At 39.8% G+C, this 26,073-nt stretch overlaps 1 long non-coding RNA gene across 2 annotated transcripts in view; it reads left to right on the forward strand.

Annotated features, from left to right (window-relative positions):
- LOC122812875 overlaps positions 1-26,073 on the forward strand; it is a 164,204-nt gene that overhangs the window by 80,391 nt on the left and 57,740 nt on the right. Inside the window, exon 2 of one of the 2 annotated variants that reach the window (XR_006366597.1) lies at positions 6,480-6,522. This is a non-coding gene — a long non-coding RNA (uncharacterized LOC122812875). Of the gene's footprint in view, positions 1-6,479; positions 6,523-17,509; positions 17,552-26,073 lie in introns of those variants that run through there. The other variant, XR_006366596.1, reaches the window with a different exon arrangement.

The following is a 26,073-nucleotide window of genomic DNA, read 5'->3' on the forward strand; positions in this document are numbered from 1 at the left end:
CTACCTTTCCTTCTGTTTTTTGTAATCTTTTTTTCTGAACTTTTGAACTGGGGGAGTTGTATGATGCATGATGGGCAGAGGATCTGGCTGACATAGGTCTCAGAGGTTGAGGATGGACTTTCCTCTTACAGATCTATCATTATGATAATGTTTGAGTAGGGCACTGTCACAGTTTTCATCTCAGGTTTATTGACACCACTTCTGGCAGTTTCCAGAAGGTGCAGTGTTCTGCTGAATGGATTCTAATTGGGTGTTCCTGCTGCTGATAGAGACCTTTGCTGTCAGATCTTCAATGGCTTCCATTAGCAGCCATATCTAGTTTTTAGCTTTTTCTGTTCATTTATGAAGACCAATGTGACTTAAGTCTCAGCAGTCGTAAGCAATTGCTTATCTATTGTGTCTTTTCCTTCCCACTGCACTGGTGGTAAGAGCCTGGCATGCTTTGAAACATCTGGTAAACAGGTATTTTCTTACCAGATGTCTTACCTGTCTAATTCACTACCTTCCTGATTGTGGACCTTTGAGTAAAAGACTTTGTTTAGAAGTTTCCTCAGTTGTACTTATTTTGATGAAACATACAGTCCACACTGGAGGAATATTTAATTTGTTAAATGACTGTATTGAAATACTTTATTTTTATATCCTGTTAAGCAAGATTTGTTGTTTTTTCCTGCCTTAGTTTTCTTAGTTCGTACTTCTTGTGAATTTTAATTTCTGTACTTTACTGAGTGTATCCTTACTGATCCAGGTATATTCTCATCTTTCCTCATTTTATGTTTCGTAGAGTGTTTAAATTTTAAATCTGAAAAGCAATACAAGTTAAATGTTGCATTTTTGTGATTCTCCCTTTACTCCAAGATTACTGAATGAAGGAAGTGTCTTTCTGCCCAAAGATTCAGTGAGTTTGGAATTAACTATAGTAGGAAATGTCAAGGGTATAATCCATTGCTTAGGTGATATGAGAGGTCTGCCCTCAAAACAAAATGTTTTTTTTTTTTTTACTTCCTGAAACTAGTTTTTCTTCAAGAAGACTGCTATGAGTGGGTAGATGTTCTTCGTGTTTCACTGTTGCAGTTATCACACTTCGGTTATCTGCCTGCAGGTAGCCCTCACACGGCCCGAGTACCAGAGACGTAGTATTTCTGAGTTGGTTACTATCGCTTTAGGACTGATGTCAGGGGTGTAAAAATGGGCAGCCAAAGCCATTGCAACAGTCTTTCTTTCCGAGGAGGCCGAAGCAGAAGCAGTTCGCACGAGTGCCGGTTGGCCACTACCAAAGTTTTCTTTTCCAAATTGAATCATCCTGAAGTCTTCTAAAGCTAAGTACCCTGTTGGGGATCCTTTTTTCTTGCTCTAACCGATGTCAGAAAAAGTTAACAATCGTCTTCCCTGTGGAAAGCAAATACCACAGAGATTTTCATTCTTACTGTGACACCTGTTTAGGCCCAGACCACAACGTAGCTCGCTGTAGGTTTTGTGCTTGGTTCATTGCCCGAAATATTTGTCGTCTGGCCATTATTGTCACTAAATACTGTCGCTCTCTATCTCTGTATTCCAAAATGGCATCTTCCAAAAAAAAAGTAAGGATGAAGACAGACCGCACAGATCCAAAACTGCCAATGACGCTTCCGTTAAGCTAGTCGCAAGATCGCCGGTACTCAGTGAGGCGCTTTCGCAGCCCGTGATGTCTACTTTGATGGATTCGCAGGCCTCTACCAAGACCCATTCGGAGTGCGGTATGCCGCGAGACTCTTCTTTGACTACGGAACCTGCAGATGTCTCTACCTTGGATGGGTCCGGAGCTGCTGTGCAGGCACCGGCTTCCGAGGAAGTTCTTCGCATTTACCGATATTTGACCTAAACCAACTACTAATTTTGCATCTTCAGTTCTGTCTAAACGACTAAGTTTCTAAGGCCAAGAGTATGAGCTACACCTAAAAAACTGACTACCCAAACACAAGCACCTGCTTCCTTGCCACAACATCAGATGCTTAAAATGGCAGAAGACCTGATTATGCTGATTAGGGGAAGCCAGCCTTCCCCTGCTAAGAGGAAAAGAGACCTGTCCCCATCAGCTTTAACAGACCAAGAGTCTGACGACTCTGAGGTTTCTGAATATGAAGACATGCCTTTATCTGCTTATGTGGATTCAGATACAGAGGACTTCATTCCCCCTGCTTCCCCTCCAGAGGATTTTTATTTTGGTGAAACCGTACATACTTTGAGAGCATTTCCACTGGGAATGCCAGGATTATCCTCAGTCCAAAAAGAGACTCAGAGAATTTTTAGATTTACCCCAGCATAGACCTTTAGCAATCCCTGCAGTTCTGGATGTTGTGGATGATGTCTTTATGGAATCCAGTCTAACTCCTGATACTTTATCCCATGCTCCAAGGAAACCAGACAGGTACTACAGAGTCACTGACTCTCACAAATTTCTTTTCAAAAATCCTGCTGCTAACTCGGAGGTCATTTCCCAGGGGCCTAAAGGTATAAAAGCAACCACAGCTAAGAATCCCACCCCTTCGGGCATGGAATCCCGAGCTTTAGACAGATTGGGTAAAAAAGTATACACCTCTGCAACTCTCACCATTAGGGCATTAAATTGCCAGTTTGACATGCTGAAATACCAGCAACATATTATGGAACTTAAGCAAAAATGATCTACCTTTACAGACTGTGCAGAAAACAATTACAAGAGCTTATGCATTCTGCAAGTCAAGTCAGCAAGCATACCTTGCATTGTGGCTTTGACACCCTAGAAGCATCTTGCAGGGCAGCAGTCACTGGTTCTGTACTGAGAAGACATGCTTGGCTTAAGGAGCAGGCCTTGCCAGACCATGTCAAATCAAAATTATTAGACGCTCCTTTGAACAAGGATAATCTGTTTGGCACCAAACCAGAAGAGGTTCTAAAAAAGATGGAAGAAAAAGCTAAGTCTATGCAGACAGGCAAAGATTTTTTGCAAGTGCAGCCTCCAAGATTCAGCAGGCATTGCCCCTCAAAACATTGGTCCTTTCCAGCCCCCTCAAAGCCATCTCAAACTAGACCCCTGGGGAACAGACCCCCAGATTACAGTCTCCGGGTATGCAGAGATCTAAGCAATGGAGTGCCTCCACTTCTAAAACAGGGAGTGCTAAGCCACCCCCTTACGGAAAAAAATTCACAATGACTTCTCAACTCCACTCCTCACCTCTGCCCAATTGCTTCGTGCCCCTAGGAGGAAAACTTGCCCATCATGCAAAAAACTGGACCTAAACACCTTCCTGGTTGTACCAAACTTCAAAATGCTCACCCTTCAGCAGCTTCTTCCTATGCTGTCCAAAGATGCCTGGTTTTAGCCACCCTAGACCTAAAACACCCTAGACCTAAAAGAAGCCTATCTGCACAATCCCTATCAGGGACTCATGCAGGAACTATCTACGTTTCAGGGCAAAATCTATGCATTATAAGTTCTCTGCACTTCCCTTTGGCTTATCCACTGCTCCCAGAGTCTTCACAAAATGCCTGGTTCCAGTCATTGCCTATTGCAGTCAGAGAAAGGTTCAAATTTACTCCTACTTGGATGATTTCTTGATTCAAGCAGACAGTCAGGAAAAGCTGTTGCAGCACCTGACATTTGTAAAGAACCTTCTAACCTCCCTGAGGTACACTATCAATAAAAAGAAATCAAAACTAGTTCCCAGTCAGAAGATTGTATTCCTGGAAGCAAGCATGGACACAGCATCCCAGATGGCATTCCTTACTTCAGAAAAACAAGCTTATCTGACAGGCTACTTCACTCAAATGGCCACCAGAACCCAGCTATCCACAAGGAAAATCCTGCAGGCCCTAGGATTCATGGCCTCTTGCATTCTACTAATTCCATATGCCAGACTGCATATGAGAACATTTCAGTGGTACTTATAAAGTCTTTGGTGCCAACATTCTCTGGACCTGGAAACAGTCTTACCTATTATCTTGTCTAAGGACAGAGTTTCTTTAGTGGGCAGCAGCATGCAACCATAACAAGGGACTTCCCTGTACTCAACCCCATGCCGCCCACACCCTAACCACAGATGCATCAGCCTATGCCTGGAGGGCATATCTGGATGACAAGTGGATTCCAGGGCCAGTGGAACCCAAACCAAATTCACCTGCACATCAACCAAAAAGAGATGCTAGCTGTTCAGCACCCTCTGACAGCTTTCAGATTCCTTCTCTCACCAGGACCCCTGCTAATAAAAACCGACAACACCACAGTTATGTGGTACAAGCAGGGGGGGAACCCACTCTTGCCCACTCTGCAGGCTAGTCATGGCCCTGTGGAACACAGCTTTGGACATACAGATTAATCTGCAAGCTCAATTCCTGCCAGGTAAACAAAACTCACTGGCGGATGACTTAAGCAGAAATCTCCTAGACCCACACGAGTGGCAATTAGAACCCAGCACCTTCAGCCTTCTAACCCAGAAATGGGGGACCCCAGAGGTGGACCTTATTGCTTCCCCTTACAATCACCAGCTCAGCAAATTCTGCACCAGGACACCTCACAGCAGGGCCTGGAAAGTGGATACTCTATCCTTCCAGTGGGTAAACCTCTCAATCTATGCATTCCCCCCCTCTGCCTCTTCTCACAAGAATATTATTCAAGACAGGACAGACCAAGGGCAGTCCTGATTGCCCCGTACTGGCCACGCCAGCACTGGTACCACTACTGTGCAGCCTGTCACCGGTGCCACCCTGGCACCTACCCCAGATCCCAACCCTCCTCGATCAGCAGGAGGGACAGATCTTGCATCTGCAACTGCAAACCCTGAATCTTGCAGCCTGGTTTATTCCTTGAATTCTCCCCCAGTGACCAGCCTAAGCAGGCAGGTGCTGGATGTCATTCTGGAAGCCAGAAGAACCCAGTACAAGGAAATCCTATACTAAGTGGAAAAGGTATTGTTCCTGGATTCATTCTAAAGGAGAGGACACCACACTGCCCTCCTTGCCTCTAATCCTGGATTACCTAGCAGATCTACTCCACAGAGGCCTATCCTTCTCCTCCGTTAAGATCCATGCCTCTGCTATCTCGGCTCATTACAACACTGAGCCACCTCTCTTCTCTCACCCTCTCATCAAACAGTTCCTGAGAGGGGCAAACAACTTAAGGCCACCAAGAACAGCACCTACCTCTGCTTGGGACCTTAACTTTGTACTGGAAAAGCTCACCCCCCCCCCCCTTTGATCCTACAGCATCAGCAGAGTTAAAATTCCTTTCTTGGAAAACAGCCTTGCTTTTGGATATCACTTCAGCTAGAAGAGTGTCTGAGCTACAGGCACTTATGGCTGTGGAACCCTTCATTATTTTTCATGCTGACAGGGTCTCCCTCAGGACTACCCCTTCCTTTATGCCTAAAGTGGTGTCCAGTATGGCTGTTAACCAATCCATCCATTTGGCAACCTTCTTCCATAATCCTCAAAATAAAGGGGAAAGGATCCTGCACTCTTTGGACGTGCACAGCCAGCTCAATTCTACCTTGATAGGACTAAGCCCTTCAGGAAGTCTGACCAGTTACTTGTCAGTTTTGCACCAGGGGCGCAGAGGGCAAGGCCATTTCAAAACAAACAATTTCCAAATGGATAGCACACTGTATCCATTTCTGCTACAAACACCATGGGAAACCAACCCCTCAGGGGGTCAGAACACATTCCACTAGGGCAACTTCTACCTCTACAGCATTCCTCAGGGGAGTCCCTACCAGGGACATCTTGGAAGCTGCTACCTGGAGTTCTGTATACACCTTCACCAAGCATTACCACCTTGCCTGTCTTATCCAAATCCATGGTGGGTTTTGCAACAGCAGTCCTGCAGGGCATTCTAGCCAGCCCCAACTGTTGATTGCCTCCACCCTTTCATCATCTTTGGGAATCGACCCAAGTGTGATGACTGCAACAGTGAAACACGAAGAACATAATACAGTTGTGTACACTTACCATGAATGTAGATGTTAGAGTGTATTCACTGTTGCAGTCCTGGTTTCCCAACCTCCAGCTCCCTCTCACTCTTCCCTCGGTCTATTACTCACCACTTACAGGGCTATTGGTATTTACTTTTTACTGGTGGTGTTTTTGCACCATAACTTGGCTCCGTATTTAGGGGGCTTCTGACATTTGGGGCAAGAAAAACTGATGTAATGATGTCTGCTGCCCATTTTTATACCACTGACGACCTGACGTCAGTCCTGAAGTGACCGCTACCGATGCAGAAATGCTAAGTCTCTGGTATTCGGGCCGACTGAGGGCTAACCTGCAGGCAGATAACCCAAATGTAATGACTGCAACAGTGAATACACTCTAACATCTACATTTATGGTAAGTGTACATAACTGTACTTTTTGCTGGTGAGTGCTACTGAGCCTAGGTTTAGTGAGATGTCCTACACCCAGTACACTAACAAACTGACACATTTTTGTTGCTTTTTTAAACATGTATATATATTTTTATGCACATAGAAAAAGAAAGGGGAAGAAGAGGACACAAGAGTGAAGAAAGAGGTAAGATTCCTGCTTTATCCGGTGCTTATTTACCTGTATGGCACTTGGTACTAGCCTTCTCATTTAATGTGAGGTGCATCAGTTTGAATTGGTTATATGAAAGCTCTGACAGTGCATATCCACTTCGTCTGACAAACCTGTCAAAGTAATTTCTGAATCTGGATAATCAGACTGTGATAGCTTGGGCATGAAAGAAAGTTGTATACAGTTAGTGGTCATCCATAAAACTTGACTGCCAATATGTCCGTATTGTTTTTTTTTTTTTTCTTTCATTTGGGGATCTAAACAAAGCTTGTAGCAGAGAAACATTCAGTGCCTATTTTCATGAGTGCCATGTATCAAGAAATGTCAGACATGGGTGCATCAGATGTCCAGGCACAAACCATGTAGTGTAGAGTTAATGATCTGCAGTTGTTTGTGAGTTACTGGGTCATTTGTCATCACAGAGTGGTACTTGATGTGGTATATGTAAGGTGTCGTAGTATCAGTACCACAGACAGAACCAGCTACTTTATTTGTTATTTAACAGTGTATTACGGATCAAGTTCAAAGCTTTGAATTACAAAGTCAGAAGCCATCCAGCTTGAATGGTAGTACCTGGTAGTAGATCTCCAAATTCATACTGCCTCAAAATAAAAAGAGTTCTAGAAATAAAACAAAAAGCAACCATATTTTAGTTTGCATGCAGCGTGGAACTCATGCACACTATGCTAATCACTTCATTTTGCCATCCTTTCCCCATAAAGACTAGGTTCTCTCTTCTTTGGCCTTCCTTGCGTCACTAAGTTGTAAGACTATGACCTTCTTGGACACTGCCTTCTCGCCTTACTAATAAATTGCATCTGGACATTCATTCTCTGAAAGATACTGTTTCACATCTTTAGGTGCAGTGATATGGAGGGGTCCAGCCTTTCTGAAGGGGTAGTTTCTTTTATCTTCTCTGCCCAGTGGCCACCCACCCAAAAAATACTAAAACCAATGGACTTGGTGTCATCCTTAGGGAAAGTGACAAACGTGCGAGGCCTTTTTCAGTACTTTTCCCACTGGTCCTCAGTTATTTGTCTGCAAGCATTGATGGCAGTATTAGTTATTCCACCATTAAAGTTCTTTTGGTGGCCAGCTCTGAAATCCATTCTAGTCTGCAGTCCACTTTTCCAACTTCCTTAAAGGCTTGTCAGGATTTTTTATATGGAAATTGAAGGTAAGATCACCTATCGGGGATCCTGTCTTTCCCAGGGATATTTATTGGATGTTACAGAACCTAACCTTCTTTAAGCAGAACTGAAGGTTTTGCTCTGGAAGACCTTCTGTGTGACGTGTTAAACAGTGACAAAAATAATTTTTTCAGCCTTTATGCCCAAAGCTGTAGAGAGCCTAAGTCTTTCCATTTGCCTATGTTTGTACTAGAATATTCCAACAGTGGTGACTATCTACTTCACTATGTGGATGTACACGGGTATCTTAGATTTAATGAACAGAACAAAATCTTTCCACAAGGATTACTAGCTGTGCGTTTCCTTTGCTAAACTAAAAGTTGACAAGAATGTTAAGCACAGCCTTTCTAGATGGTTATCAAACAGTGCATTTGTGGACTATGTCCTTAAGCTTGCATGATGGATTTCTTTAGAATAACTTTTTCCTGTAAAGCCACCCTAAATGAAGTTGATGCATTAGCAACCTTGTGTTCCCTAAACTCACTCATGAGTGTGTATAATTTCTTGGTGTGGGTCTTCTTTCACAGTTATCAAAGGTTTATTCCCGTTAGAGCGACCACCCAGGAGGGGTCCAAATGGAGAGATGAAGGGTCAGCAAGCAAAGCAGAGTAGTAGTGCTGAAATTGAACTCGTCCTCAAGTCTTGGTGAGTACCTTCACAAGGTGGACCCTGTTTTCACAAAATCTCACCAAGGTGACACTGATATATAGACTGTATTTATATAGCATGTATCATTGACACAAGTAGTTCAAAAACTAAAAATAGCTGGGTGCACAAGACCCAGAATAAAAAAAAAAGTGTCCAGTTCTGGTAGGCGCACTTGTGCCAGCACTGAAAAAAGTGACTGTAGAATCCTCAAAATGCGGAAACATTCCTACAATGGGGCCAGGCCAAGCCCAGGGAGAGGATGGCCCCCTTGTTGGAGGAAGTAGCACTCCACAGAAATTATAAAAATTGATAGGCCAAAGAAGAGCCATAAAGATGACAAAGTGGACTATGGAAGATAGGTATATATTGTTAGTGGCAGATGCTATCCAGTTCGGACATCTACATTTATGGTAGGTACAAAACTGTACTTTATGCAAAAAGCCCAGAATTTCCAGACACAAGATGCACAAAAAGATTGAGACAAGTCAGAGGGAAGAAAAATACTTCTGCAAGAAAAACTGCAGAAGCTTCAAGTAAACATTTGTGTTCATTAATGCAACAGATTTTTGAAAAAACAGTATATAATTCAAGAAACTTTGATCTGCTTGGAAAAAGAAGCATCTGAGGAAGTACAAACATGTAAACAAAACCTAGAGATTTTTAAAAAGCATAAAAAAGAAACTTGGACATGGGAAAGAGATTTGATATGGTGCAATATTTATGCAAAGGCGCAAGGCAAATTAATCAACGTAAAGAAGGCAGACCCAAAGATATTCAAAGAGAAATACAGTAAAGGCATCCAGATATGGAAATTTTACATTAAAAAATATCAGAGGGAATGTAGAAAAGATGATTAATAAAGTAGAAGTTAAAAAAAGAAGTTATGGAATGCCTGCAAAGTGAAGGATTTGATGTAGAAGGTCTAACACAGGTTACATCACAGCATGATAGAACGAGTCCCCAAATTAAGCAGAAACAGGAAGATCAGGAGATATCTGAAGAAGAAATATGGACATGGGAAAGAAAGAGATTTAATATGGTGCAATATTTATGCAAAGTAGACAGCATAACTATAATCAATGCAAAAAGAGCAACATCAAAGATATTTGAAAAGAAACGCAGGCAAAGGAATCCAGACGTGGAAACTTTACAATACAAAAAATAAGAAAACAGAGAAAAAGTAGAAAAGGAGATAAGTAATGGAGAAGTTAAAGAAATAGAAACTGAGGTCATGAAGTACCTGCAAAGTGAAGGATTCCGTGTAGAAAATCTAATTCAGAAAGCACCACAGCAGGACAGAGCAATGGAACTCCAAATTAAGGGGAGACCAGTGGAATGGGAAGCAATTGCTCAGGTGTGCCATACAAAGATATTTTGGAGCCTTCCACAGGAAAGCAGTATAAACTTTCACTTGAAGCTGGACAGCAAGGGTAGGAACAGGAATCTGTGGAAACTCTGACACCATTAAGGTTGAGGAGTGCTGAACCAATTAGTTCTCATATGACACAGCAACAGCAGGAACAGGATGAAATTAAAGAGAATGTGCCACAGGAAGATGAAAGAGTTTTCTATAGCATTCCCACAGGAAATGAAAAACAAAGAATGTGTCCTCAGTCTAGAAAAAAACGAGCTAAGAGAAGAGTTGCTTGACCTAATATAGATAGACATATTAAGATCAATGAAAGAAGTAGACTGCAGAAGGTCAATAAAACCCAAAAAGTCAGACGTTTGATAAAACAAATGAACACGGTAATTAGGACTGTCCATAGAGATTCATACGATAGAAGTAAACAGGATATATTACTGTGCAGCTAAATTAATAACTGATAAAGTTCTAAGACAAGAAGACAGGGTAGTGAAGGCGAGAAAGGGGGGAAATTGAATACCATCAGGAAAGTATCGAATAGAGAAAACTATAAAGCAACTAACATAAGAAGTGTCACTATTGGAAGAGTGTAGAAGAGGGAACAGATCAACAAAAATACTCAGATGTGATAAAAGCAATGCGCAGTATTAGAACAGATCAGGATTTATCATGCACTATCGCAAATAATAAACTAAAAATCTCAGCACAGGCAGAAAAATGTAGAAGACAGACAAATATAAAGGAAACAACAAAATAAACAATTTCTAGATGACCCAAAAAAGTTTTATAAAGAATTGGGAAATAAGGTAAAAAGGAATTTAAAGACCACTAAAAAAAGAAGTAGATACATTTTGAAGACGTAACTATGAAGATCCTGTGGAACATAAAGATGCTAAATGGATAAAAGAAGGAAAAAAAGAATAAGAACTTTAAAGGTACAGGATATGTATGAAATGGGATGAAATAACAACCAGAGAGATTGAAACAAAGCTAAGAAAAGCCTCTAACTGGAAAACCTCAGGCCCAGATGCAGTACCTAACTTGTGGTTAAAAGTATTGACATCTTTGCACAAGGATTTAGCCACGAGTAAGAATTATTGGTATGCACACCCCGAACAGACACCAACCTGGCTATCAACAGGAAAAACAGTGCTCCTATTTAAGAGTGAAACCTGCAAGCTACCCTAAAAAATATAGCCCAATCACTTGCCTTCTGAGGACATATACATTATACACTGGAATTGATGCAGACAGAGTCATTTAGAAGAAAACTCAATTATTGCCAAGAGAGCAATAAAAGAAAGTCGTATGGAACAATGGATCATTTGTTGTTAAGTAAAGTCATAATGGAGAACTGTAAAAAGGGGAAGAATTTAAGTATGGCCTGGATTGCCTACAAAAAAACATTTGATAGTATCCCATGTTCATGGATAAGAGTGCTTAAAAATGTACAAGATACACCCTACACTGAGGGATTACATTACAGTGACCATGAAACAGAGCAGATGCAATTAAGCCATGATAAAGGACAACTTATTCCAGGGATAAAAATCCAAAAGGGGGTATTCCAGGGTGACACTGTGCCACCACTGCTATTCCTGCATTGTGCTTAATCCATTAAGCTGTTTTAACAGCTTAGGTAAGGGGTATAATTTGGCTCCTAGAAAACAGCAAAGTGCAAAGACTTCTCATCCTCTCTTCGTCGATGATTTGAGACTGTATAGCTCATCAGATGAGGAGCTGAAACCACAAGTGGAAGTTGTCAAAACTTTTTCAGGTGATATTAGAATGTCATTTGGTCTTGATAAATGTGCAAAAGCAACCTTTAAAGCAGGAAAGCTGCAGCATGAAATAAGTATCAGTTTGGGACACAAATGTGATATAAAAGAACTTGAGCAAGGAGGAGTGTATAAATATTTGGGAAATGATGAAGGATCAGCAATAAAACATGAACAAATATGAATAAAATGTAAGGAGTACTTCAAAAGACTTAAATTAATCCTGAAACCAGCACTGACATCTAGGAACAAAGTCCAAGCTATAAACCAGTTTGCTCTTCCTGTCCTAACTTAGTTTTGGAGTGATTGACTGGCCCCAAAATGAAGGATGCTTCGTTCTCACCAAATGATTTATAAAAATCAGTGCATACCAAGATTATATATTCCACATTCTGAAGGAGGGATGGGTCTCCTTAAAATTGATGACATGTACAGGTCTGCAGTCATGGGACTCCACACATCTGCTGACCTCACAAGACCCAAACGTAGTGAAAGTTTTGAAACACGAGGAGAATAAATCTAAGATGACTTTCCTGCTTAGGCTAGCAGAAGCATATTGGCATGAAGCAGGAACAGAAATCAAACCACAAATAGATTAAAATCAGGCAGCAACTGAATGTGCTAAAAAACGAAAGAATATAAGGTGAAGGACCAGCTGAGAAGGCAAGAAATGTGGAAAAAGCGTAACTATATTTGCAAGTATAGAAAACTTCTGGAAGAACCTCATGTTGATCAGGCACTAACACAGCGACGGTTAAGGAGAGGAGAATTTAAACCAAGAGATGAAAGGTTAATATTGGTGGCCCAAGATAGTGGGCTGCGTGCACTTTAGTTTACAAAGTCCATTGAACATGTGGGAGAAACAGACAAATGTAGGTTTTGTAAAACAGAATTGGAAACAGTTGCACACCACATTGCTGGTTGTGACATACTGATGGCAGAAGGACTGTATACTGAAAGGCATAATAATGTTGTGAAACTGTTGCACTGGGGAGTCTCCAAACATTATGATACTGAAGTGGCTGAAAATCACTGGAAACATGAGCTACAAAGCATCACAGAAAATGATGAAGTCTACATCACATGGGATCACCCATTATCAACAGTTCAGAAGACAGATGTTAGAAAACCAGATAAAGTAGTCCAAGAAAAGAAGACAAAAATTAGTTAGCATTGATCATTGAAATCGCCACACCCAGTGAGTACAGTGTCCTGCGTACAGAGAGTTTGACTTTGTCTCTATCAGGATTTGCAAGCAGAAATGAGAGCAATGTGGAAGAAGGATACCCAGATAGTTCTAATAGTAGTAGGAGCAGTGGGCTCTACAATCCTATTTAAATACGCTACCAATACATGTAACTCATTACGAATTTCAGGAGGAGTCATTACTGGGCACAATTTCGGGTGCTACAAAAGGCACATTTGGCTGACATCAAAGAATGAAACAATTCTATTTTAATGAACTTTAATTGTACTTTGACTTAGGAATGGGGTCCATTCCTATCATGGTATTAGAAACCCAAAAGATTTGGAGAAATTGAAAAAAAGAGTATTAGCTAGGACAGTTTTGGCAAACTTTTTTTTTTCATTCTGTATTCAACCTGGCAGCAATCTTCTCATAAAATTCTGTAGCGTGTCATGGTAATTTTGTGCATTGCCAGTGAGGGGTCCCGTGTGTTAAAAATGGCTATAAAAATGTATTGCTAAGTACAGGAGCTTAGACTGGCAGTATGTAGTACTGAGTAAAGCAAAAACAGAAGTTAGAAATGTGCAGAAAGCTTCTTTGCATGTACCGTACTAATAGTGGTTTCTGTTTTTAATACTGGCTGCAGGTTTGTGAGGCAGTATGTTCCTGTTTGGCTTAAACAGGTTATGCATTAGTGTGAATTTTCTGAAGGTTGTGAAGACTAAAACTCAAATGTCTGTCCTTGTTTTCTGACTTCAATCCTCTTTAATTTGCCAGAAATGTGAAACTTTTATGAGAAACAGGCCCAAAATAGGAGACAAAAATCTGGACATTTTCCAAAAATCTTGATAGTTAAGAGTTATCCCCTGAGCTGAGGACACTGTCCTAGAAGTTACTAAAGATGGACCTCTTCATAGTATGAAAGTTCTGTACTTTCCATAATAATTCTGTAAGAAGATGGTCCGTCTTTGGTAGTATACGCTCTGCTCATCATCCAACTCTTACTGCATCTCATCTACCTTTCCTTCTGTTTTTTGTAATCTTTTTTTCTGAACTTTTGAACTGGGGGAGTTGTATGATGCATGATGGGCAGAGGATCTGGCTGACATAGGTCTCAGAGGTTGAGGATGGACTTTCCTCTTACAGATCTATCATTATGATAATGTTTGAGTAGGGCACTGTCGCAGTTTTCATCTCAGGTTCATTGACACCACTTCTGGCAGCTTCCAGAAGGTGCAGTGTTCTGCTGAATGGATTCTAATTGGGTGCTCCTGCTGCTGATAGACCTTTGCTGTCAGATCTTCAGTGGCTTTCATTAGCAGCCATATCTAGTTTTAAGCTTTTTGTGTTCACTTATGAAGACCAATGTGACTTAAGTCCCAGCAGTCATAAGCAATTGCTGATCTACTGTGTCTTTTCCTTCCCACTGCACTGGTGGTAAGAGCCTGGCATGCTTTGAAATATCTGGTAAACAGGTATTGTCTTACCAGATGTCTCACCTGTTTAATTCACTACCTTCCTGACTTTGTCCCTCTTGAGTCAAAGACTTTGTTTAGAAGTTTCCTCAGTTGTACTTATTTTGATGAAACATAGCATCCTGACTGAGGGAATATTTACTTTCTTAAATTACTGTATTGAAATACTATTTGTTTTACAGCCTGTTAAGCAGGATTTGTTGTTTTTCCTGCCTTACTTTTCTTAGTTCCTAATTCTTGTGAATTTTAATTTCTGTACTTTACTGATTATATCCTTAGTAAACTTAAAACATGCTCTCCATCAGTTGACAACTTACCTCATAATTTCCTAAAATTAGCTGCTAATTCTATTGCTTTCCCTATCTCAGTGCTAATCAGTAGCTCTGTCAAGGAAAGCTCTGTGCCTCATATCTGGAAAAAATTCTGTTATCCCACTGCATAAAGGCAGTACAGCAACAGACCCCTCTAATTTCAGACATTTTTCCATCTCATCTCATCTCCCCTGTCTAAAATACTTAAAAATGTATCCACAAACAGCTTCTTAATTATATTCTGCAAGACTTACCCCCACACAACATGGCTTTCGACCAAAGCACAGTACTGCTACTGCTCAGGTCTGTATTATGTGATTGAATGATCACAATAGGGAACGCTCTAAAGAGCGAAAATGCAGCACATTGAAACCATTACTGTGGGGGGCACTGCCTCCCACACCCCCTGCTAAATATATATACCAACTCTGAGATGGCACTACAGTGAGAAAAGGGCAAATATTCCGATCTTCACTGTACCGCAATCCCACAAAAAGCACTTCGATGTGCCACATTTTCGCTCTTTAGAGAGTTCGTTATTGTGATCATTCGATCACTTAATATAGACCCTACTGCTCTAACTTCCTTTATCAGTACTATCACAAAAGCAGGAATTGATAATTAATTTCCAGCCCGTTTCTAGATCTGTCCAAAGCCTTTGATACTGTTTCACATAGACTACTTTCCAAACTTGCTTCCCTCAATTTTTCTAACTCTATCATGTCATGGTTCTCTAGCTCCCTTTCACATAGATTCCAGGCTGTGAAATGGCAATCCAACTACTCTCCCTTTTTACCAGTACAAACTGTGGTGCCCCAAGGCTCCATCCTTGGTCCCCTACTTTTCAACATCTTTATTAATGACCTCTACATTTCTTGTTCACTCTCAACCATTATTTAGTATGCCAATGATTCCACAATTCTCTTCTGCTCTGACAACATCACACACCTTCATACCATCCACCAAGAATCATTTCAGTCTGTTGAAGGATGGCTTACTTCCCACCAATTAGTATCGAACCCTAAGAAAACTAAACTTCTCTTGTTTCTCCCTACCTCTCTTCACCATCACAAAATGTCCTTCTCTGTCTCTTCCCTGAATAATACCATTATGTCATTTGAATCCCACACCAAACTCCTTGGTGTCATAATTGATGACCATCTCAAATCTGATCTGCACACTCAGCCATGCATAAAAAAGACCCATCTCAAAAACTTGGTCTGCTCTATAGACGTAATAAATATATTACAAATGCTTCCAGATTCCCCCTTGCACAAGCCTCTCTACTCCCCACACTGCTCTATGCATCCCCTATTCTCACACACCTCCAAACATTCTCACTAAACGAACTCAACTTTAACAAAATAGCTTGATTTGCCTCCAATTGCCTCCAACCTACCTTACCGCACCCACCATTGCATCGCCCTAAGAAAGCTGCAATAGCTAGAATTTCATCTCCAAATTCTAATACCACAGCTTCTCTTGGCTGATTCAGTTCTACATCAACCTTCTTCCTGTCCCTTTTTTTCCACTCTCACCCAGTCCTATGTTCCCAATCGCTCTCTTCGCAGCTTTCAACAGAACCTATTGCAAGCCTACATGCTCAACAAAAATATTGGTTAATTACTTTAGAGCTATTCATTAAAAATGCATGGAACAAAACTACCTCAAGATGTCAGATGTATTCCAGAAACTAACACCTTTAAAATAACAGTTAAAGACTTCTCCCACAAATCATGGACATGTCTCTGCCATGACCCAACATAAGGTACATTTCACTAACACAGACTGTCACCCTCTCAGATATTACCATATTTGTCCTGCCACTGGCTCCCTACCTGTTCTCTTCCTTTCTAGTTCTTACTCCACTTACTTCAACTATTTTATAAAATTTTTACTCTATATTAGCTTCAATCACATAGATGCTGCAGTGGTGCAGCGGTTAGCGTTGTCGCCTCACAGCAAAAGGTTCTTCTGTTCGATTCTCTGCTGGAGATCCTTCTGTATGGAGTCTGCATGTCCTCACCGTGGTCGAGTGATGTTAAAGACCTGCAGGTAGGTGCATGCGTGAATAGGTGTGCCTTCGTAGAAGGTTGGGTGTCGGGCTGGCAACTTGGCACCATAAAAATCTACTGCCAATTATTGCAGACAGGAGTTCTGCTGTGGCGACCCCTAAATGGGAAAAGCCGAAAGATATTACATTTTACTAGCATCAATCACATACATTAGTCTTCTTCTCTACATAATGTACACTTTTCTTTGTGCTAATTCAATATTTATTTTTTCTCTTCCTTCAACTTTCTTACAAGTATAGTTAAAACTGATCACTCTTTGTTTTCTACATTTATGTATATGCCCATTATTCCTGTCTTTATCCTTGATAAATCACCAAGTTACCTGCACTTTATTTTTATGTAAAAACAGAACTAGTTATATACAATGTTAGTTTTTCATTGTATTACTTTTTCTTTTGTAACAACTGTCTGTTAAGTAATGTTCTCCTTGGGTCTCTGCTGAAAAAGGCCACTGCCCAATGAGACTAACCTGTTTAACAAATGTCAAATAAATAAAATTACCGACCAGATGCATTCTCATCTTTCCTCATTTTATGTTTCGTAGTGCATTTAAATTTTAACTCTGAAAATCAATACAAGTTAAATGTTACATTTTTGTAATTGTCCCTTTACTCCACGATTACTGAATCAGGGAAGTGTATTTTTGCACAAAGATGCAGTGACCTCGGAATTAACTATAGTAGGAAATTTCAAGGGTATAATCAATTGCTTAGGTGATGTGGGAAGTCTGTCCTGAAAGCAACATTTTTTTTGTATATTTTTTTTTACTTCCTGAAAATATTTCTTCTTCAAGAAGACTGCTATGAGTGGGTAGTTTTGCTAAAGTGAGTGTCACAGAATCTAGGTTTAGTGAGATGTCCTACACCCAGTACACTAACAAACTGACACATTTTTGTTGCTTTTTTAAACATGTATATATATTTTTATGCACATAGGAAAAGAAAGGGGAAGAAGAGGACACAAGAGTGACACAGCAGGTAAGATTCCTGCTTTATCCGGTGCTTACTTACCTGTATGGCACTAGCGTTCTCATTATTTAATGTTGTGAGATACATCAATTTGAATTGGTTATACGAAAGCTCTGACAGTGCATATCCACTTCTGACAAACCTGTCAAAGTAATTTCTGAATCTGGATAATCAGACTGTGATAGCTTGGGCATGAAAGAAAGTTGTATACAGTTAGTGGTCATCCATAAAACTTGACTGCCAATATGTCAATATTGTTTTTTGTTTGTTTTTTTCTTTCATTTAGGGATCTGAACAAAGCTTGTAGTAGAGAAACATTCAGTGCCTATTTTCATGAGTACCATGTATCAAGAAATGTCAGACATGGGTGCATCAGATGTTCAGTCACAAACCATGTAGTGTAGAGTTAATGATCTGCAGTTGTTTGTGAGTTACTGGGTCATTTGTCATCACAGAGTGGTACTTGATGATGTGGTATATGTAATGTGTCATAGTATCAGTACCACAGACAGAACCAACTACTTTATTTGTTATTTAACAGTGTATTACGGATCAAGTTCAAAGCTTTGAATTACAAAGTCAGAAGCCATCCAGCTTATCTCCAAATTCATACTGCCTCAAAAAAGAGTTCTAGAGCTAAAACAAAAAGCAACCATATTTTAGTTTGCATGCAGCGTGGAACTCATGCACACTATGTTAATCACTTCATCATGCCATCCTTTCCCCATAAAGACTAGGTTATCTTTTCTTTGGCCTTTCTTGTGTCACTAAGTTGTAAGACTATGACCTTCTTGGACACTGCCTTCTCGCCTTACTAATAAATTGCATCTGGACATTCATTCTCTGAAAGATACTGTTTCACATCTGTAGGTGCAATGATATGCAGGGGTCCAGCCTTTCTGAAGGGGTAGTTTCTATTATCTACTCTGCCCAGTGGCCACCCACCCAGAAAAATACTAAAACCAATGGACTTGGTATCATCCTTAGGGAAAGTGACAACGGTATGAGGCCTTTTTCAGTATTTTTTCCACTGGTCCTCAGTTATTTGTCTGCAGGCATTGATGGCAGTATTAGTTATTCCACCTTTAAAGTTCTTTTGGTGGTCGGCTCTGAAATCCATTCTAGTCTGCAGTCCACTTTTCCAACTTCCTTAAAGGTCTGTATTGATTTTGTACATGGAATTTGAAGGTAAGATCACCTATCGGGGATCCTGTCTTTCCCAAGGATATTTATTGGATGTTACAGAACCTAACCTTCTTTAAGCTGAACTGAAGTTTTTGCTCTGGAAGACCTTCTGTGTTACGTGTTAAACAGTGACAAATATAATTTTTTCAGCCTTTATGCCCAAAGCTGTAGAGAGCCAAATAAGTCTTCCCATTTGCCTGTGTTTGTACTAGAATATTCCAACAGTGGTGACTATCTACTTCACTATGTGGATGTACACGGGTATCTCAGACTTAATGAACAGAACCAAATCTTTCAACAAGGATTACTAGCTGTGCGTTTCCTTTGCTAAACTAAAATTTGACAAGAATGTTGTTAAGCACAGCCTTTCTAGATGGTTATCCAACAACATTGCATTTGTGGACTGTGTCCTTAAGCTTGCATGGTGGATTTCTGTAGAATAACTTTTTCCTGTAAAGCCACCCTAAATGAAGTTGATGCATTAGCAACCTTATGTTCTCTAAACTCATGAGGCAGTATAAGTGGATATAATTTCTAGGTGTGGGTCTTCTTTCACAGTTACTTTTATGAAAGGTTTATTCCAGTTAGAGCGACCACCCAGGAGGGGTCCAAATATAGAGATGAAAGGTCAGCAAGCAAAGCAGAGTAGTAATGCTGAAATTGAACTCCTTCTCAAGTTTTGGTGAGTACCTTCACAAGGTGGACCCTGTTTTTCACAAAATTTCACCAAGGTGACACTGATATATAGACTGTATTTATATAGCATGTATCATTGACACAAGTAGGTCAAAAACTAAAAATAGGTAGCTGGGTGCACAAGACCCAGAATAAAAACGTGTCCAGTCCTGGTAGGCGCACTGGTGCCAGGACTGGAAAAAAGTGACTGTGTAGAATCCTCAAAATGTGGAAACATTCCTAGAATGGGGCCAGGCCAGGCCCAGGGAGAGGATGGCCCCCTTATTGGAGGAAGTAGCAGTCCACAGAAATTATAAAAATTGATAGGCCAAAGAAGAGCCATAAAGATGACAAAGTGGACTATGGAGGATAGGAAAGAAGTCCTATATTAGTGTTATGCAAAAAGCCTAGAATTTCCAGACACAAGATGCACAAAAAGATTGAGCTAAGTTAGAGGGAAGAAAAATACTTCTGCAAGAAAAACTGCAGAAGCTTCAAGTAAACATTTGTGTTCATTAATGCAACAGATTTTGAAAAACAGTATATAATTCAAGAAACTTTGATCTGCTTGGAAAAAGAAGCATCTGAGGAAGTACAAAAATGTTAACAACAAAACCTAGAGATTTTTAAAAAGCATAAAAAAGAAACATGGACATGGGAAAGAGACAGAGATTTGATATGGTGCAATATTTATGCAAAGGCGAAAGCCAAATTAACGTAAAGAAGGCAGACCCAAAGATATTCAGAGAGAAATACAGGCAAAGGCATCCAGATATGGAAGTTTCACATTAAAAAATATCACAAAGAGGGAATGTAGAAAAGATGATTAATAAAGTAGAAGTTAAAAAAGAAGCTGAAGTTATGGAATGCCTGCAAAGTGAAGGATTTGATGTAGAAGGTCTAACAGGTTACATCACAGCATGATAGAACGAGTCCCCAAATTAAGCAGAAACAGGAAGATCAGGAGATATCTGAAGAAGAAATATGGACATGGGAAAGAAAGAGACTTAATATGGTGCAATATTTATGCAAAGTAGACAGCATAACTATAATCGATACAAAAAGAGCAACACTAAAGATATTTGAAAAGAAACGCAGGCAAAGGAGTCCAGACGTGGAAACTTTACAATACAAAAAATAAGAAAACCGAGGAAAAGGAGGAAAGGAGATACGTAATGGAGAAGTTAAAGAAATAGAAACTGAGGTCATGAGGTACCTTCAAAGTGAAGGATTCCGTGTAGAAAATCTAATTCAGAAAGCACCACAGCAGGACAGAGCAATGGAACTCCAAATTAAGGGGAGACCAGTGGAATGGGAAGCAATTGCTCAGGTGCCATATGAAGATATTTTGGAGACTTCCACAGGAAAGCAGTATAACCTTTCAGTTGAAGCTGGACAGCAAGGGTAGGAACAGGAATCTGTGGAAACTGACGCCATTAATGTTGAGGAGTGCTGGATCAGTGAGTTCTCATATGAAAGAGCAACAGCTGGAACAGGATGAAATTAAAGAGAATGTGCCACAGGAAGATGAAATGGAGCTTTCTATAGCATTTCCAAAGGAAATGGAAAACAAAGAATGTGTCCTCAGTCTAGAAGAAACCGAGCTAAGAGAAGAGTTGCTTGACCTAAAAGAGATAGACATATTAAGATCAATGAAAGAAGTAGACTGCAGAAGGTCAATAAATCCCAAAAAGTCAGAAGTTTGATTAAACAAATGAACACAGTAATTAGGACTGTTCATAGATACGATAGAAGTAAACAGGATAAATTACTGTGCAGCTAAATTAATAACTGATAAATTTCTAAAACAAGAAGACAGGGTAGTGAAGGCGAGAAAGGGGGGAAATTGAATACCATCAGGAAAGTATTGAATAGAGAAAACTATAAAGCAACTAACATAAGAAGTGTCACTATTAGAAGAGTGTAGAAGAGGGAACAGATCAACAAAAATACTCAGAAAGATAGATGTGATAAAAGCAATGCGCAGTATTAGAACAGATCAGGATCTATCGTGCACTATCGCAAATAAACTAAAAATCTCAGCACAGGCGGAAAAATGTAGAAGACACATAGACAACAAAATAAACCATTTATAGATGACCCAAAAAAGTTTTACAGAGAATTGGGAAATAAGGTAAAAGGAATTTAAAGACCACCAAAAAAAGAAGAAATAGATACATTTTGAAGAAGTAACTATGAAGATCCTGTGGAACGTAAAGATGCTAAATGGATAAAAGAAGGAAAAAAGAATAAGCACTTTAAAGGTACAGGATATGTATGAAATGGGATGAAATAACCAGAGATTTTGAAACAAAGCTAAGAAAAGCCTCTAACCTGAAAACCTCAGGCCCAGATGCAGTACCTAACTTGTGGTTAAAAGTATTAACATCTTTGCACAAAGATTTAGCCACAAGTAAGAATTATTTATATGCGCACCCCGAACAGACACCAACCTGGCTATCAACAGGAAAAACAATGCTCCTATTTGAGTGAACCTGCAAGCTACCCTAAAAATTATAGCCCAATCACTTGCCTTCTGACTACATATAAACTATACACAGAAACTGATACTGACAGAGTTTATAGTCATTTAGAAGAAAACTCAATTATGGCAACAGAACAAAAGAGCAATAAAAGAAAGTCATATGGAACAAAGGATCATTTAAGTAAAGTCATAATGGAGAACTGTAAAAAGGAGAAGAATTTAAGTATGGCCTGGATTGCCTACAAAAAAAACATTTGATAGTATCCCATGTTCATGGAGAAGAGTGCTTAAAAATGTACAAGATACACCCTACACTGAGTGATTACGTTACAGTGACCATGAAACAGAGCAGATGCAATTAAGCCATGATAAAGGACAACTTATTCCAGGGATAAAAATCCAAAAGAGGGTATTCCAGGGTGACTCTGTGCCACCACTGCTATTCTGCATTGTCCTTAATCCATTAAACTGTCTACTTAACTTAGGTCAGGGGTATAATTTGGCTCCTAGAAAATAGTAAAGTGCAAAGACTTCTCATCCTCTCTCCGTCAATGATTTGAGACTGTATAGCTCATCAGATGAACTGAAACCACAAGTGGAAGTTGTCAAAACTTTTTCAGGTGATATTAGAATGTCATTTGGTCTTGATAAATGTGCAAAAGCAACCTTTAAAGCATTAAAGCTGCAGCATGAAATAAATATCAGTTTGGGACACAAATGTGATATAAAAGAACTTGAGCAAGGAGGAGTGTATAAATATTTGGGAATTGATGAATCAGCAATAAAACATGAACAAATATGAATAAAACTTGAGTACTTCAGAAGACTTAAATTAATCCTGAAAACAGCACTGACATCTAGGAACAAAGTCCAAGCTATACACCAATTTGCTCTTCCTATCCTAACTTACAGTTTTGGAGTGATTGACTGGCCCCAAAATGAAGGATGCTTTGTGCTCACCAAATGATTTATAAAAATCAGTGCATACCAAGATTATATATTCCACATTCTGAAGGAGGGATGGGCCTCCTTACAATTGATGACCTGTACAGGTCTGCAGTCATGGGACTCCACATATCTGCTGACCTCACAAGATCCAAACATAGTGAAAGTTTTGAAACACGAGGAGAATAAATCTAAGATGACTTCCCTGCTTAGGCTAGCAGAAGCATATTGGCATGAAGCAGGAACAGAAATCAAACCACAAATAGATTAAAATCAGGCAGCAATTGAATGTGCTAAAAAACGAAAGAATATAAGGTGAAGGGCCAGATGAGAAGGCAAGAAATGTGGAAAAAGCGTAACTATATTTGCAAGTATAGAAAACTTCTGGAAGAACCTCATGTTGATCAGGAACAAACACAGCGATGGTTAAGGAGAGGTGAATTTAAACCAAGAGATGAAAGATTAATATTGGTGGCCCAAGATAGTTGGCTACGTACACTTTAGTTTACAAAGTCCATTGAACATGTGGGAGAAACAGACAAATATAGGTTTTGTAAAACAGAATTGGAAACAGTTGCACACCACATTGCTGGTTGTGACATACTGATGGCAGAAGGACTGTATACTGAAAGGCATAATAATGTTATGAAACTGCACTGGGGACTGTCCAGACATTATGATATACTGAAGTGGCTGAAAACCACTGGAAACATGAGCTACAAAGCATCACAGAAAATGAAGTCTACATCACATGGGATCACCCATTACCAACAGTTCAAAAGACAGATGCTAGAAAACCAGATATAGTAGTCCAAGAAAAGAAGACAAAATTAGTTAGCATTGGTCATTGAAATCACCACACCCAGTGAGTACAGTGTCCTGTGTACAGAGAGACACAAAGTCATAAATTATCAGGATTTGCAAGCAGAAATGAGAGCAGTGTGGAAGAAGGATACCCAGATAGTTCTAATAGTAGTAGAAGCAGTGGGCTCTACAATCCTATTTAAATACGCTACCAATACATGTAACTCATTACGAATTTCAGGAGGAGTCATTACTGGGCACATTTCGGGTGCTACAGAAGGCACATTTGGCTGACATCAAAGAATGAAACGATACTATTTTCATGAACTTTAATTGTACTTTGACTTGGGAATGGGGTCCATTCCCATCATGGTATTAGAAACCCAAAAGATTTGGAGAAATTAAGAGGATTAGCTAGGACAGTTTTGGCAAACTTTTTTTTTCATTCTGTATTCAACCTGGCAATAATCTTCTCATAAATTTCTGTAGCGTGTCATGGTGATTTTGAGCATCCCCATGGTGATTTTGAGCATCCCCAGTGAGGGGTCCCGTGTGTTAAAAATGGCTATAAAAATGTAATGCTAAGTACAGGAGCTTAGACTGGCAGTATGTAGTACTGAGTAAAGCAAAAACAGAAGTTAGAAATGTGCAGAAAGGATGTTCTTGTCAGGTACCGTACTAATAGTGATTTCTGTTTTTAATACTGGCTGCAGGTTTGTGAGGCAGTATGTTCCTATTTGGCTTAAACAGGTTATGCATTAGTGTGAATTTTCTGAAGTTTGTGAAGACAAACTCAAATGTCTGTCATTATTTTCTGACTTCAGTCCTCTTTAATTTGCCAGAAAAGTGAAACTTTTATAAGAAACAGGCCCAAAATAGGAGACAAAAATCAGGACATTTTCCAAAAATCTTGATAGTTGAGAGTTATCCCCTGAGCTGAGGACACTGTCCTAGAGGTTACTAAAGATGGACCTCTTCATAGCAGTATGAAAGTTCTGTACTTTCCATAATGATAATTCTGTAAGAAGATGGTCCGTCTTTGGTAGTATACGCTCTGCTCATCATCCAACTCTTACTGCATCTCATCTACCTTTCCTTCTGTTTTTCCTCATCTTTTTTTCTGAACTTTTGAACTGGGGGAGTTGTATGATGCATGATGGGCAGAGGATCTGGCTGACATAGGTCTCAGAGGTTGAGGATGGACTTTCCTCTTACAGATCTATCATTATGATAATGTTTGAGTAGGGCACTGTCGCAGTTTTCATCTCAGGTTCATTGACACCACTTCTGGCAGCTTCCAGAAGGTGCAGTGTTCTGCTGAATGGATTCTAATTGGGTGTTCCTGCTGCTGATAGAGACCTTTGCTGTCAGATCTTCAATGGCTTCCATTAGCAGCCATATCTAGTTTTAAGCTTTTTGTGTTCACTTATGAGACCAATGTGACTTAAATCCCAGCAATCGTAAGCTATTGCTGATCTACTGTGTCTTTTCCTTCCCACTGTACTGGTGGTAAGAGCCTGGCATGCTTTGAAATCTTGTAAACGGGTATTTTCTTACCAGATGTCTCACCTGTTTAATTCACTACCTTCCTGACTTTGTCCCTCTTGAGTCAAAGACTTTGTTTAGAAGTTTCCTCAGTTGTACTTATTTTGATGAAACATAGCATCCTGACTGAGGGAATATTTACTTTCTTAAAATTACTGTATTGAAATACTATTTGTTTTACAGCCTGTTAAGCAGGATTTGTTGTTTTTCCTGCCTTACTTTTCTTAGTTCCTAATTCTTGTGAATTTTAATTTCTGTACTTTACTGATTTATATCCTTAGTAAACTTAAAACATGCTCTCCATCAGTTGACAACTTACCTCATCATTCCCTAAAATTAGCTGCTAATTCTATTGCTTTCCCTATCTCAGTGCTAATCAGTAACTCTGTCAAGGAAAGCTCTGTGCCACATATCTGGAAAAAAATCCCACTGCATAAAGGCAGTACAGCAACAGACCCCTCTAATTTCAGATCTTTTTCCATCTCATCTCCCCTGTCTAAAATACTTAAAAATGTATCCACAAACAGCTTCTTAATTATATTCTCCAAGAAAATCTCCTTACCCCCACACAACATGGCTTTCGACCAAAGCACAGTACTGCTACTGCTCAGGTCTGTATTATGTGATTGAATGATCACAATAGGGAACGCTCTAAAGAGCGAAAATGCAGCACATTGAAACCATTACTGTGGGGGGCACTGCCTCCCACACCCCCTGCTAAATATATATACCAACTCTGAGATGGCACTACAGTGAGAAAAGGGCAAATATTCCGATCTTCACTGTACCGCAGTCCCACAAAAAGCACTTCGATGTGCTGCATTTTCGCTCTTTAGAGAGTGTTCGCTATTGTGATAATTTGATCACTTAATATAGACCCTACTGCTCTAAC

This window comes from Protopterus annectens, chromosome 10.part0 (genome assembly GCF_019279795.1).
Source record: "Protopterus annectens isolate FY-2018-M chromosome 10.part0, PAN1.0, whole genome shotgun sequence".
Classification (NCBI taxonomy): domain Eukaryota; kingdom Metazoa; phylum Chordata; order Ceratodontiformes; family Protopteridae; genus Protopterus; species Protopterus annectens.